Source organism: Phocoena sinus, chromosome 17 (genome assembly GCF_008692025.1).
Source record: "Phocoena sinus isolate mPhoSin1 chromosome 17, mPhoSin1.pri, whole genome shotgun sequence".
NCBI classification, from domain to species: Eukaryota; Metazoa; Chordata; class Mammalia; order Artiodactyla; family Phocoenidae; genus Phocoena; species Phocoena sinus.
This window is the reverse complement of record NC_045779.1, coordinates 52419780-52434358: the sequence shown is the minus strand read 5'-3', so window position 1 is coordinate 52434358 and position 14579 is coordinate 52419780. Positions and strand designations below refer to the sequence as shown.

At 39.5% G+C, this 14579-nt stretch overlaps 1 non-coding gene across 1 annotated transcript; it reads left to right on the top strand.

Annotated features, from left to right (window-relative positions):
• Positions 1-2547: 2547 nt before the first annotated feature.
• On the top strand, positions 2548-2654 carry LOC116742797. The gene has a single exon (XR_004346577.1). It is a non-coding gene; the product is annotated as a U6 spliceosomal RNA (small nuclear RNA).
• The last annotated feature ends 11925 nt before the right edge of the window (positions 2655-14579 follow it).

The window sequence follows — 14579 nt, the reverse complement described above, 5'->3', positions numbered from 1 at the left end:
AACCTCCACCCACTATGGAATGAGGACCTCCCTTTTATATGTCAAAAGTAAAAGTAGTATCTGAGTCAGAATATATACCCAATAAACATTTGCCTAGTGAGAAATAATTTGGAGATTAGAGTCAAATAGTAATGTCAAAAATATTTATGAATCCTTGTCAAGTGAGTAGAAAATAGTGGTAATTAATGTGTCTTATTGATATTTATTTAGGTTATTAATTAATAACCTATATTAATTCCTATATTTTCCTGTTATTAATTCCTATATTTTCATGTTAAATCACTTTATTGCTTTCTTTAACCTTGAATTAAAGGTTTTCTTCTGTTTGAACAGATAATACTCTTACAAACAAACAAACTGGCCACTCTAGACTTGGAAATAGATTCTCATTTGAGCCATAGAAAATAAACCTTAACACTGAAAAATGGTGAGTGTGAATATTAAAATATCAGACAACAGCTGGGAACCCCAATTGGATTTTTTGAGAAAAGACATGATACTAACAGAGCCAAGTACACAGTCCAGAAAGTTGGTGCTACACTCATCTTTCCAACAGATATAAATAATGAGGTAGCTGTTAAAATAACTTGTAACTTCTTACTATCATGCTGATGGAACCCATTCATTATAACTGTAAATGGGGGAAAAATATGAAAGAATTTACAGATAACTGTGGACCAACTTCCTTCCTAGCCTAACAAGAAAAAGGGCTTTTACGTTTGGATCTGGAAACCAAAAATATGGTTCTGGTTTTATTTTAAATTTCAAATCAATGTGGAAAAATGTCTTTCTCTATATTTCTTATTAAATAAATGAAGCCAAATGGATACTGCCAGAAGACGGTTCAGAATTCGGTATATTTTAGAGTCATTTCATGAGGACGATTTGGCTAATTAACTAATTGGCTGCTTGATTCATAAACATTCAGGCTGATACAGAAGCAGAACTATTTTTTTGTCCTTTTCCATGTAGCACTTCAGGCTGATACAGAAGCAGAACTATTTTTTTGTCCTTTTCCATGTAGCACTTATATTTTCACATGAAAAATGTACTTAGTTCTTATCAATATAATTTTTAAAAAACTGACTTTGAGAAACAGCTTTACTAAAACACCCACCTCTGTTTCTAAAGCGAATTAATAGTAAATATATATGTTCCCTTTCTCATGCACAGAAGATCTACAAGATTTAGAAGAGAGGATAATTACTAAGTGAAAAACAGGAGTAGAAGGGAAGAGCAGAATGGTTCTTCGTGTGGGGAGGTTAAGAAATGGCAGGTAGAGGTGAAGAGCTCTTATGCATCTGGCGATGGGGTTGTGGTTGGTAAAACTTATTGTTCTCTGTGTACAAAGGAACAAATTCAAAATGGGCCACTGTGAAACACAGTGCTGCCTTTGTTGACATCGTGGGCTCCTCACTGAAAAAGGACAATGTAAATAAACACATAGGCAATGAACTGCATCAAAGAGCTATCAGTTTTTAAATTCTCTACGCCGTTACACTGGAGAACCTCAAACTGGCAATCATGACTAGAAGTCGTATCGGTGTCGGGACAAACAAAAGGCAGCAGACTGTCAAGTTGTTTGTTATTGCCTACACAACGGCCAAACTGGAAATTCCCTTGGCTGATTTCCTCTCATTGCCCAAACGGAAGTCCATCATGGAGTAGACTCGGGCAAGACTACTTTGCTGAAAGTACACATAAGGCTCACCCACATCATTGAGAAAGTTGTCAAGCATGATCTAATGTTCACTGTTTGGTAAACCCAGTACTTTTCCATCCTTATTAACAGGTCTGAAAACACAAGTGCATGAAATGATGTATACATTCTATGTGGGTAAGACTCCTTTGCCAAATGTTAAGTTATTGAGTTTAAAAGAGACCAAGCAGGTGAATACAAGGTTTGAAGAAAATATAATTCTTGACACAGTCTCAGAACTTGGAGTGGAGATGTAAATAACAAGCATAATGGTTTAATGGGTATTAACTCTACTCTCCAAATGGAGAAGTCCCTGACCTGCTGAAGCAGAAAATGCCCTTCTGAGTTTCAATACCTTCATCTTAGTCACCATTTAGAGAGCTAGGAGCTTCTAACGCCTGTAAAACACTGGCTTTGTTGCCTTTTTTGCCACACTTACCTCTCTCTTTTTCTAAAAAAATTTATTTATTTATTTATTTTTGGCTGTGTTGGGTCTTCATTGCTGCATGCGGGCTTTCTCCAGTTGCTGCGAGCCAGAGCTACTCTTCGTGGTGGTGTGCGGGCTTCTCAATGCGGTGGCTTCTCTTGTTGCAGAGCACAGGTTCTAGGTGTGCAAGCTTCAGTAGTTGTGGTTCGTGGGCTCTAGAGTGCAGGCTCAGCAGTCGTGGCACACGGGCTTAGCTGCTCCGTGGCATGTGGGATCTTCCCAGACCGGGGCTCGAACTCGTGTCCCCTGCATTGGCAGGTGGATTCTTAACCACTGGGCCACCAGGGAAGTCCCGCTTGCCTCTCTTTATAACATATCAAACAGCTCCCATTTGTCTTCGTGAGTTAAAAACTTTAGCAGAGTGCTCGCTTCGGCAGCACATATACTAAAATTGGAACGATACAGAGAAGATTAGCGTGGCCTGTGCGCAAGGATGACACGCAAATTCATGAAGCGTTCCATATTTTTGAGGCGGTATGGGGATATATGCATATGTACAGCTGACTCACTTTGTTATAAAGCAGAAACTAATATACCATTGTAAAGCAATTATACCCCAATAAAGATGTTAAAAAAAAAAAAACTTTAGCAGATTTTCTGAAAGACTGCTTAACATCACTGAAGAAAGCAGATGGAATGCACTGGTTAGAGCATAAAAACAGGGCAGACACAGCCCTCCTTCATAGATTCCCTGTGTGAGAGCCTCTGTTTAAAAGCATAGTCACTGAGAAAATCGTAAGTTCAGGCCTACAAGTGAGAATCCAGTGCTACCTGAAGATGTTAACTAGCAAAACTTGTCCTACACCTCCACTCATCATTGAGATGTTAGACCCACTCTCCAAACGGCATTGCCTTCCACTCAGCGACTTACTGGTGAATGCAGAAAGAAACCCCAAGATGTATCCTTCAGTAGGATCAGACAAAATGGGGGATAGTGTTGTGATGAAAAATTTCAGGGAAAGAGTCCTCATTTATAACAATGTTATTTAAAACTGTGTGTGTCACATTTTGGGGATATTCATAAAGAAGATGCATCCCAGTGTTTAAAATGATTGGATATAAGTATAGGCCCAGCCATGAGCATGCCTTAAAAGCATATGCAGTCAAAGAACTTGAAACGTTTATTAATCCTTTCAAAGGGCTGCTGCCATAAAATCATGTGGCTGCTTCCCAGTTGGCCAGAGAATGGGACTGCTCACAGGTTTCAGGTTGAAAAGCCTCCCACAGCTCCCTAGGCAAGAAGTTTGGCAGTGGTGCTGAAAAACTACAAAGACATATTCCCCAATATTTATCATATGATTTGTATTCTGCAGTCATTTCCAGTTTCAGTGGCTACAGTGGAAAGGAACGGATGAAGTAAGGTTACAGGAATAGAATGCTTGAGACAGGGCTTGAGTATCTAATGCACATTTCTATGGAAGGCCCAATGCCAGGAGTATATAACTGCAGACGTGCTGTCAAACTTTTCTTATTAAAACTCACCAGAACAAACAAATTAGCCTTTGGCAAAAGACCATCAGAAAACCTCAGTTTTGAAGGCGAACCGTCTTCCTTCTGATAAAAAAGAAACAGCATTTTGTGCTCAGACCCCCTCTGTAAATCACCATTATCTCTGCCTATGTTTGTAAAGTATGGACAAGTGACTAGTCTGCAGTAAAGTGTAATAATAGAGCAAAATAAAATGAAGTGAGTACATTTCCTACCATTAAGCGTTGTTGTGTGTCCATTTAGTTTGTAATGTTTATAGAAATAGCAGCACTCTGTAGAAAAGGAATTCAAGGGATTCAACCAAGGGGGAAAAAAAGACTTGCTTGATTTTCACTTGACCGTATTTCTTAATTATAAAGAAAAAAATACAGCATATGTCATATATTAATAAGTAGCATTCTTTTGTCATGGTTATTTTTCTGTATTTTCATTCTTGCTTTCTTAAAATATGGGTTAAAAATAGAAATTGAAGTATTAATATTAAACAGATCATGTCATTATCCTGTAAGTGTTAAAATGATCATATTTTATTTTGTTATTTAAAGGTTGCCCAAAAGGATGCAGCATGGCTTAAATATTTGGGTGGAGTTCTTCGTTCTACCTTTATTCTCCATGGCCATAGAACAGTCTAAACCCTACTTAGGACCCCGTGCAAGGGCACAAAATGAAATTAAAAATCATACCTATTACTGCTACCAAGGCAAACTATTTAAATTTCTCCTAATATTTACTGGAGTTCTTGGTACATAGCCAAGAAAGGCTCAGTGAATATTTGTTGAATAAATAAAATCACTTATTTATAAAACGTGTGGAATTCACAGGATAGGATTTACAGCCGTAAAAGTATAACTCTGTAAGGCAATTCTTAGGTGAAATTACAGAAACTGCCTAATTATTATTTGCTTTGATTCCATTGTATCTAGTAATGAATAATTTTCTTATTTTAAAACAATATTTTTCAGATATCCATTATTGCATAATTAACGGCCAAAAATGAAAGCTAGAAGGTTCTTAGGTCTATGTTTATTCTCCATTTGCAATACTTCAATATAGTCCTTTTCTATGGAAATACTTCTGAATTTAGAACTCTGTGGAGAAAAATACTGACATCAGCACAGGCAGGAAAAAAATAGTAATTTATATACAAAAAAAAAACACCCCAGTTGTTTACCATGGGAGACGTAAGCACACTGGTCTTAACAAATTCACACTTCTATATTTAGTAACTGAAGCATTAGGAAATCGGCAGCTCTCAAGTGTATTTTAAAAGCGTTTGAAATGTGGAGTTTTCTAATATTCTCTTCCCAAGTAACGATTATATTAAAAATCTTGCCGAGTTTCAAAATAGATCTGCTAAAATCTTGTATTTATTTGAAAAGGTTGCATTTTACTGAGTTTATTATAACAATAAAAATATAGCAGTGCAACCATATGAATATTTAAAAATACAAACACCACTGTCTTTTAAAAAAAATAGATCCTAATCTAAAATTGTTTTCTGTTTTAATAATAAAAGTCAAATAAGTGGTAGGGGAAAACAAGAGGAAAAACTATAAGAAAGAATCATGGGAGTACATTTGCAAAGAGAATTCTTTGAATTCTCACCTAAGAGAAGTGAGTTCATTAAAATAATGAAGCTAAGCCTAATATTTTATAATAAATAAGATGAAATGTATTTTCTATGGCAGAAGCTTTTCAAATTATACCAGTTTGGAACTCATTATTTCACTTGATCACTAAAAAATTCTTTTGAATTGCTCTTCAATTCATATAACAAACCCCAAAGCTAACACAGCTTCTATGTTTACCATATCTTTAATATGGCTTTATCTTGCCATAATACTATACACCCATATAGTTCCAGCAGAAAGCATTTCAAGACCAGAAATCATTCTCTTCTATTTCACACTCAAGGCTGGAGTAAACTGCATGCCTCTAACAAATCAGATTTTCCAGTGAATACATCTGGAGGGCAATAGGAACAGGATGGTGGTGGTGGGAGGTAGAGGTTTGAGATTGGGAAGTGTTGTAAACAGAAGGAAAACCATTGGTGAAAGTCAAAGTTAGAATGCAACGATTAGATCATGCGAGATCTTGTAAGCCATAAGTTAGCGTATGAACTTTATCTTGAGGGCGATAGTGAGCATAGAAGGGTTTCAGCTGGGGCCAGGGTAGGGGATGATCAGATTTGCACTTTAAAGACATCATTCTGGCTATGGTTTAAAAATGTACCAAAGGGACAAGTCTGTGTGCAGGGTTAGAAATCCAGGCAGCAAGAAATGGTAGAAAAATGAACACATTTTAAAGATAATTAAGAGGTAGAACAGGTATGAGTTAGGTTCCAATTTGCTGTAAAGGTGACAGAGAGAGAAGAGTTGACAGTGTCACCCAGCTTCCTGAGTCCGCACAAGGATGGCATTTATTAACTTAAGGAACACAGGAAAAAAGATCAGCTTTTAGAGGAAGTATGATGAATTCAATTGGAATATAGTGAGTTTTGGACCCTGAGATATCCAGTTGGATTACGGGATAGTTATGGAATAAAGATTGATAGAATTTATGGAAGATCTGCATATAAACAGTAATTGAAACAATTGAAAAGAAAGATATTACCCAGGGAGGGAAGGTAGGATGAAAACATAAGAAGGTCAGGGCTAGGCTGAGGAACACCAACATTTAAGAAATGGCCTAAAAGGATACTGGGTCAGTGGGAAAACACAGGAGGGCTGTGTTACAGAAGGAAATTTGGTTTCAAAAATGTGGGAGTGTTTATCTATGCCAAAGACTGATGAGAGATCAAGGTTAAGATAAAAACTAGCCATTAGATTTAACCACATGGAAGTAATTTTTACTTTGGGCAAGAGCTGTTTGGTAGAATGGTGGGTACAGGTGCATGAGTGGAGTGGGTTGGGTGAAGGGGCAGGGAATGTGAGACCCGGGAATACAGACTCCTTTTTAGAAGTTCTATGAGGAATGGGGAGAAGCAACTGGGTAGTACTAGAAAGGTACAAGAGTTCAGAGAGTAACTTATTTCCTTGGGAAAGGTTTCAGCATGTTTAAATGCTGATGTGAAGTGTCTGATAGAAAAGTAGGTTAAAGTTATCCGAAAAAAGTATAATAGCTAATAATAACAGCTAACACTCACGGAATGCTCAGTATATACTAGGCACTCTTCCAAGTTCTTCATGCTTAGTAACTCCTTTGATGCTCACAAGTAGGTACTGTGATTATTCCATTTTTCAGATAAGGAAATAGAAACCTGGGGAGTTGGAAGGACTAACTGATGGGATAATTTTGCTTAAGAGGTGGAAAAGAGTGGGATCCAAAGCCCAGATAAAGGAACTACCCTTGTACAGAAGAGAGACAACTTCCATTCTACAGGACCGGCCATGGAAAGGATGGGATGGAGGTAGGTGAATTTATAGGTTTGGAGGCAGGAGACTGAGAGAATTCTCTTAATAGCTTCTATTTTGTCAGTCAGTCAGGAGAGAAGGGCATCTGCACAGCCTGAGATGAGGTGGTAGGCTGGTAGGTTTGAAATATAAAGAAGGTGTCAAATAGACCCTATAAAGAATAGGAGAGAATTTATGTTAACTAGGGAGCATAAAATGATTGCAGGCAGCCCTGGGACCCCACTGCAGTTAGAAGGCCAGTGCTAGCCATGTCATTCATTTTCAGGGTTGTGTGGTTTCCCCATGCTCAGTTTCAGGCCAGAGGAGAGATCGTGCTTTTAAGGCTATCCAAGAAGGATCCATAAGTCTTGGTGTTTAGTCAACCATGGAGATCTAGAAGACCTTGGAGGTAAACCAGATGAGATGGGTCAGGGGTATGGGTAGGGCAGGGGAAGACTAAGGCGTATACATCCGTTTGACAGGCACTTACTCGAACCTTCTTTAGAAGTAGAGTATAATCATATATAATCATACTTAATTAATCAGGTAGACAGGGAATGGATGGTGCCCAAAGATAAAAAGTAAAAAAAGTAGACCTTAGTGAAGGGGTATATGGGAACTCTGTACCTTCTGCTTAGTTTTTCTGTAAACCTAAAACTGTAGGTTTAGGTTCTGTAAACCTAAAACTGTAGGTTTAGGTTCTGTAAACCTAAAACCTAAACCAAAAAAAAATAATAATAATAAAGTCTATTAATTTCAAAAATACACCTTGGAATATATAAGGTAGGGACTATCTGAATATGACTTTACCATATGACTGCATATGACTTATCTTGCTTGTCTACAGTGGCTTGGCAGGTCAAAAGAAGAAAGGAGCTTTGGACTATTGTCTTTTCAGACCACAAAGCACATGCGCATTATCCTATACCCACTGAATATTGATGCTATTCATTGGTGTTCAGTTCTGTGTAACCTAAAGTATGAAAGTTTTCTGAAAGTGCTGAAAGTTTCAATAAAGGCACTACTAAGGTCTGTTCTGAAAACTTTGTTGCAAACCAAAGAAACTACCTGTCAGAAGAGAAATTTACTAATGAGCCAACAGGTGGCAGTATAACATGGTGTTCTTGAATTTTTTAATAATAGAGCTAATTAACAATTAGGGCAGCAGAGGTCTCTCAAAGTGGAAATAAGGTGGAGGGGGAAGGAGGACAAGGTGAGGGAGCGGAAAGAAGAAGAGAGGAGAGATCAAGAGAAAGGGATTCTGAAGGAGCCAAAATTATAATAGTATCTTTTCATCCCTCAAAATTTATCTCAAAACTCACCCCTGGAAATCTCAAACTCCAGTCTAATTCGGATGCTGGCAAGTCATGACGTTAACACAATGAATAGTGTAACATTTGATGGCCATACCCATATCTCTATTAATTAGACTGTGAGATACTTGAGGACAGGAAACACTGTTCATCTTTGAAGGCTCTCGAACCAGTGTCTAAGCCAGTGTCTGACTCAGAATAGGAACAAAACAATATCGATGGATGAACGAATGTATGAATGAATGAATGATAGGTATCTGGCCATTTTTCATGCCATCTACTGTAACCTTTTCCATCTACCTTTGGGAAGAAAAGTTCTGTCAACTTCTTTTCTAATGAGAAATCATTTCTCACATTATATCATAAGTCATCTGGGGAAAATTTATTGTTTCCCTTTAATGACTGTTAAAATAAAAAAAATTTAGGATGAGGAGAATGGAAAACAAGCAAGCAGGTAGCAACAGTAGTGGTTGGAATGGTTTGGTCCTGAGGGAGAGAGGATATCTGTTAAGCTCCAACCATGTGCCAGACATAAATGATAGACTTTGCATGTATTCTTGTCTGATCTTAACAACAGTAGTATGAACTGATCACTGTTATTAGGCCCATTTTATATGTGAGAAAATGAGGATCAGAGAAGTTCATTTGCCCAGAGACATTAACTGGTGAGACCTGACCTTTCTTCTTTCCTTCCCTCCTCCCTTCTTTTTTTAACTAACGTATACTTATCACCTGCTGAGTCCTAGAGGTGCTAAACAACTTTTCTAAGGTCACGCAGTCAGAAAGAGGCAAAGGAGTCAAATCTGGGCCTTCAGGACTTGAGAATCCATGTCCTTTATTAAACTACATTTTTCCACCACAGATCTCTTGGCAAACTTTGGGAACTTCATCTCACTTTCCTGCTCTCCCTTGAATTAACATCACATTATGGCAAGCCAGACGCTGGGATTTTGAATAGAAAGGGACACAGTTGTTTTTGTACCAACTTCTGAATTGAGGTCATTTCTCCAGTCTGGAATTTGCTAATTCTCTCCCACCGGCAGCTCTTCCTGAAACTTTTGGCCAGTGCAGTTGACACCAGAGACCTGGGAAGCCATCCTTGTGCTCTGACCTTCCAGCAGCAGCCCGAGCTGTTGGTCAACGAGCTGAGAGCCTCGTATCTCAGATTAGTGCGCAATCAGAAGACAAACAGAAGGTGACTAACTTCCTGGGAGAACAGTGGGTATGTGTGCTAGCCATCCAGAAACAGCCAGAAGAGATGGCATCAAAGGCCTAAAATGCCATATGTTACTTCGAATCGTATTCTCATTTTAATAGTGCTATTTTGATGCACAGTAGATAAGCCTGAAAGTAAGTACACGAAAATGCTAACAGAAGGAATATGGATAATTGATGTTAGGGCAATGAGATGATGAGTAATATTTTTCTTTTAATTGCCAAAATTTTGACGATGTGGTTTTAGTACCTCTAAAAAGAAAATATTAAAGTTACCTTTTTTTAAAGCATTTTTTCTCTTTGATGAAACAGCATTCTAGAAATAACTAGAAGGGACACATGGGCAGATGAAACAACATAAGCCAGATTCCCAAATTCTGGATTTATCTTCCTACAGATTTTTCTGCTGTGGATTTGAGAGGAGCTACAACTACATAGCAAGGGCTGAGTTTAATCAGTAGGTCACAAGATTTCTGGTAATAAAGGAAAATGGTTCATAGGAATGGCCTAGGAGGTGTAAATAAAGCAGAAACAAGTCTCCTGAGCTCCACAACTGCAGAGGTAATACCTCCACCCGCCACCAGCAGTGCAGCTGTCTGGTGCTGCCAGGTTTCCCCTGGTCTTCTGTAGCTGCCATCATAGCAGTTGGCCCCTAGGGGCGCTCTGCCCCATTTTGCAATACTGCTCTTGTCCTTCCAGCAGACAATCTCAAAATCCTCCTTTCCACCCCAATCTTTTAGCAAAAATAAAGGCAGAATTATTGTTAAAAATTTGAAAACATTTTTACTAGAAAATTGAGGGGAAAAGAAGTGCAAATTCATGGAAATAAATCATATAATGGAGAACAGATTCTTTTATCCTTATGTAACTCAAATCTAGCCACAGATCTGCTTCCTGAGAACCCAGATTATAAATTTTTTTCTGAGCCTAGACTGTGGGATGCTGAATGAATCCCTCAGAGCCTCTAACCTGAGATACCTGTTCTACCCTTGCCAAGTCTGAGGAGAATCTCAACCTTCACTCCTTATCCCTCTAGGAGGCTAGCTACCCTGCTGGGCTCAGGTAGCTTTCAAAGGCCCTGTCCTTCTCATACCGTCTGGTCCCTTGGTCTCCTGGGAAAGGAAGGTGCTTTTCTCTCAGGTCCAGAATTCAGGCTCTGGATTTAGGCCTTCCGATGTTGGCCTTACAGATAACTAACTTCCTTTGCCTTTTCTGTAAGTCTGTAGATCCACACATCTCCCTGTCTTGTCCCATCATTTGAATCATCTCATTAGATAAATGTCAAGGCTTGGTTTCTCCTATCTGGATGGCAACCTTTACACTCATACTTTCCAGAGCATCTTGATTTTAATCATTCCAATCTACTGTCCCAAGAAGTAAACACCGACTTGTCCATCCATGTTTCCCCAGTTTGCTCAATACAGTCACCATACCTGTGTCCTTGGCTAATCTCTTCCCCTATTCTCACAAATGGACAAAAGGCCACAAACAGCAGACGGCTTTGGGGAGGATTACCTCGTGTCTGCTCCCCATTAGGCAAGCAGAAGACTATATCCTTCAGAGACCCCAACCCCCAACCTCTACCTCCTCACCTGGACTCTCCCTTCATTCCTGTTCTTCGTCTGAGAGAGATCTCTGACTGAAAGCTCATTGGCAGAGCAGAGATAATTGACACACTCTGAACCCAACAAAGGTTTGAGACAGCCTTGCCTCAGTTACCCACTCTCCTGTCTGCCTCAGGTACTCTCTGGACCCCCTTTTCAGGGAGTGATCCTGCAGAATTCTACCCATTACAGTTTTACAACATCAAAATCCCTTAACCATATAGTAACAACAACAACACATACAATGAGAGGAGAGTGGATCACTCACACATGCTCTTAGGGGAAAACGGGCAGCTCTCTCCCTGGTAAGAAAAATACGGGTCTCCACCCCACCACAAAAAAAAATCCCAGGATGCCCCAGAATGCAGTTTCTTTTCTTCATGACGTGTTGTAAGGCACGTCAGCTGCTCCTCGTTGCCGTGAGGATAACCCACCATCGGGTGACTGAGACAGACGGTAGCACTGGCTCGCACGGCTGATAGGATTAGGAGCTGGGGCTTTGTCAGCCCTGACTGAGTCTGCGAGAGACCCCAGCAGACGCAGGTGAGCTGAGAGGAGGAGTGGACACGGGAGATGGGGAGGTATCTTGGTTAAATGGTGCAGACCTTTTCTCTTCGGCAGTGCCTTTGTATTGTCTTTTCTGTGAAGTTTGCAGTCTGGGGGGTTCCTATCAAGAAAAACCTGTCCTTTATGACTTATCTGGTTTCAGAGATTGACAACATATGCCTCACCGGATTTTTGTGAGGTTCAAATAAGATTATACATGTGAAAGGGCTCTGAAAATATAAAGTTGTGTGCAAACAAAAGGTACGAATCGCTTAATTACAAATTTCACATAGGCAAAGAATCAAATAATTTATCCCAAATTTGGGGCCATAATTACATAAATACATCCCTTTTCTCCCAGCCTACAATACCCTATCTCCCCTGTTCTTCCCAGGTCTGGGCAGGGATATTATTTATAATCTTGAAGGGTTCCAGCCTTCTGAATTATTTATTTTCTAAAAAAATCAGCATTACATTCATTTCTAGAGGAAAAACGACAAAATTACAAAACCAGAGAATATTTTAAAGCAGATAAAAGATGACTATAATATACTGTATTAGATTATATCTCTTTGATGGTATAATGCAAACGTTATAAGACACTTAATGACGTAAGAAACACTTGAATGAAATTAAAAGCAAGATAGATATTAGCATTTGTAAAACTTGCCTTTTAGAACAGCATAAAAAACAGACTTGGGTTCCAAAAGTACAGAGCTAAAAGGCGTTTGAACACTAAATCATCAGCCTTTCCCTCAGCAGGTTGCTATGGTGACAACAGGGCTACAGCATTGCCTCTCACTGCCTGCATTTCTGCAGTAAAGGCTTTCACTTAACACATGTTGGATTTTTTTAAGGCACACACCCCATCATCAAATACAAAGAAATATTGGAGGCAGCTTTATCTGAGTCATTTTCTAAACAGAAGTTGTGTCTGTGTTCTTTATCCTGTACTGATGGGCCCCATAGGGGGTTAGAAAATTCACTCATTCATGCATTCATTCATTTGACTGTTATATATTGAGTGTCTACTGTGTCAGGACCTGTACTAGGCACTGCCTTCATCCCTGGTGAAGACAGACAAATAAGCAGGGGATTCTGATAGAAGATCATAACAGCTCTCCTGGGGTGAATTAAATATAGGTGTCCTGGAAGTATGTAAGGACTGATCTTCTTGGGGGATCAGGGGACGTTTCCTGGAAGAAGCTGTTTCTAAAGTGAAACTTAATGTATCTTTAGGAGTTGAGGGGGTTGGGTGGGTGAGGTGCAAGAAACGCTCTAGACAAAGGGACCAGAGTGTGCAACCATCTAGAGGACGAAGAGAGCACAGTACCTCCTGAGAACTTCAATTGCTACAGTTCAAGGGGTATCCATTTGTATGTGGAGGGGGAGTGGCAGGGGCGATGGATTGGGGGTGGGTAGGGGTGGTGAGGGAGGGAGGATCCAAAGAAGAGCAGTGTCAAGAAATGAGATGGGAGAGATACACAAAGCCAGATCGTGAAAGGCATTTGTGCCACGTTAAGGAGTTTGAATATTACTTGGAGGACAACCGAGAAATCATTAATGAGTTTTAATGAAGAAGCACGGCTCGATTTGGCCTCGTGGAAAAATAGCAAAACTGGCGAGACAGGAATAAGAGGCAAGATTGGAAGCAAGACAACCTTAGTTAGACCGCTCTTACAATAATCCAGGATGTTTGCGGTTTAGGCTCTAAGTTAAGAAAATGCAGTCAAACAGAGGCCAGAAGTAATCCGATTCAAGACACTATTTCTAGGGTAGGGTGGAGATCATTCACGCTTTCGGGCCACATGAAGGAGAAGAAGTCAAGAATGACTCTGAGGTTCTGACTTGGACACCTTCGTGGAGGGTGTTTTCTGCTGTTAGGCCCCCAGATTTAATTCTCAGGAGGGACCTCAGAAGTACCTTAACAGTTTGACGTTAACAGTTCGAGCCTATCTCACAGTATATGTCCTCAGGCTCATAATTTTGGAAATAATAGACTGTAGGAATCATCCTGGAACATCACTTTCCTGAAGTCCGTATCTGAGACAGCTGTAGGTATACAAGTATGAATTAATAAGCTCTTCCCACAAAATAAAGAATCGTAAGATTATCAACTTCACTTAACAAATCTAAGTAGATTGAAAAGACATGAACATGTATGGAATAAAACTTCTTTATGGGTATAGAGGAGGCAAACTGCTTTCACTAATCCTCTGATTTCAGGCTCTCTCTAGACTTACACTGTACATTCCTAGATATGAAAGTTGAGGACTCAGAAAAGTGCTTTTCGGAGGGCAGACAAATGAGATGGTGGAGGTTCAGATACCATTTTCAAGGATCACAGTCCTTCCGTGTAGAACACTGGGTGTAACGATCGGGCTGTTCCCCATCCACACTGCTACTTAGAATATTCTCCAATTCTGAAATAAAGGGCGTCTAAATTATTATACATGTAGAGTTGCATCATCAGATGAAACTACAGTAATAAGTGTAATAAATCAAGGCCCATGACCCAGACGAAGGATGATCCCTATTCCACGTCCTCAGCTGAACAGGTTTTTGAGCTATTTTGAACAAATCTGTCTGCCTCAAATGCTTTTTCTGTCTGTCACGTAAGAGGATTCAGCAAATATTGACCGGAAGAGCTGGACGTGATTTGACTGCCCTTTGGAAAGTTCTCTTGAATCAGCTGGGTATAGCTGTTTTTTTTGTTTTCCTCATCTAATCCTCCTAGCCATCCTTGACGAAGGTATTATTATTATTATCCCTCATTTAACGAGGATAAACTTGAAGTTCAGAGAGGTCAAGAACTTTAGGCACATAGGCACTTCG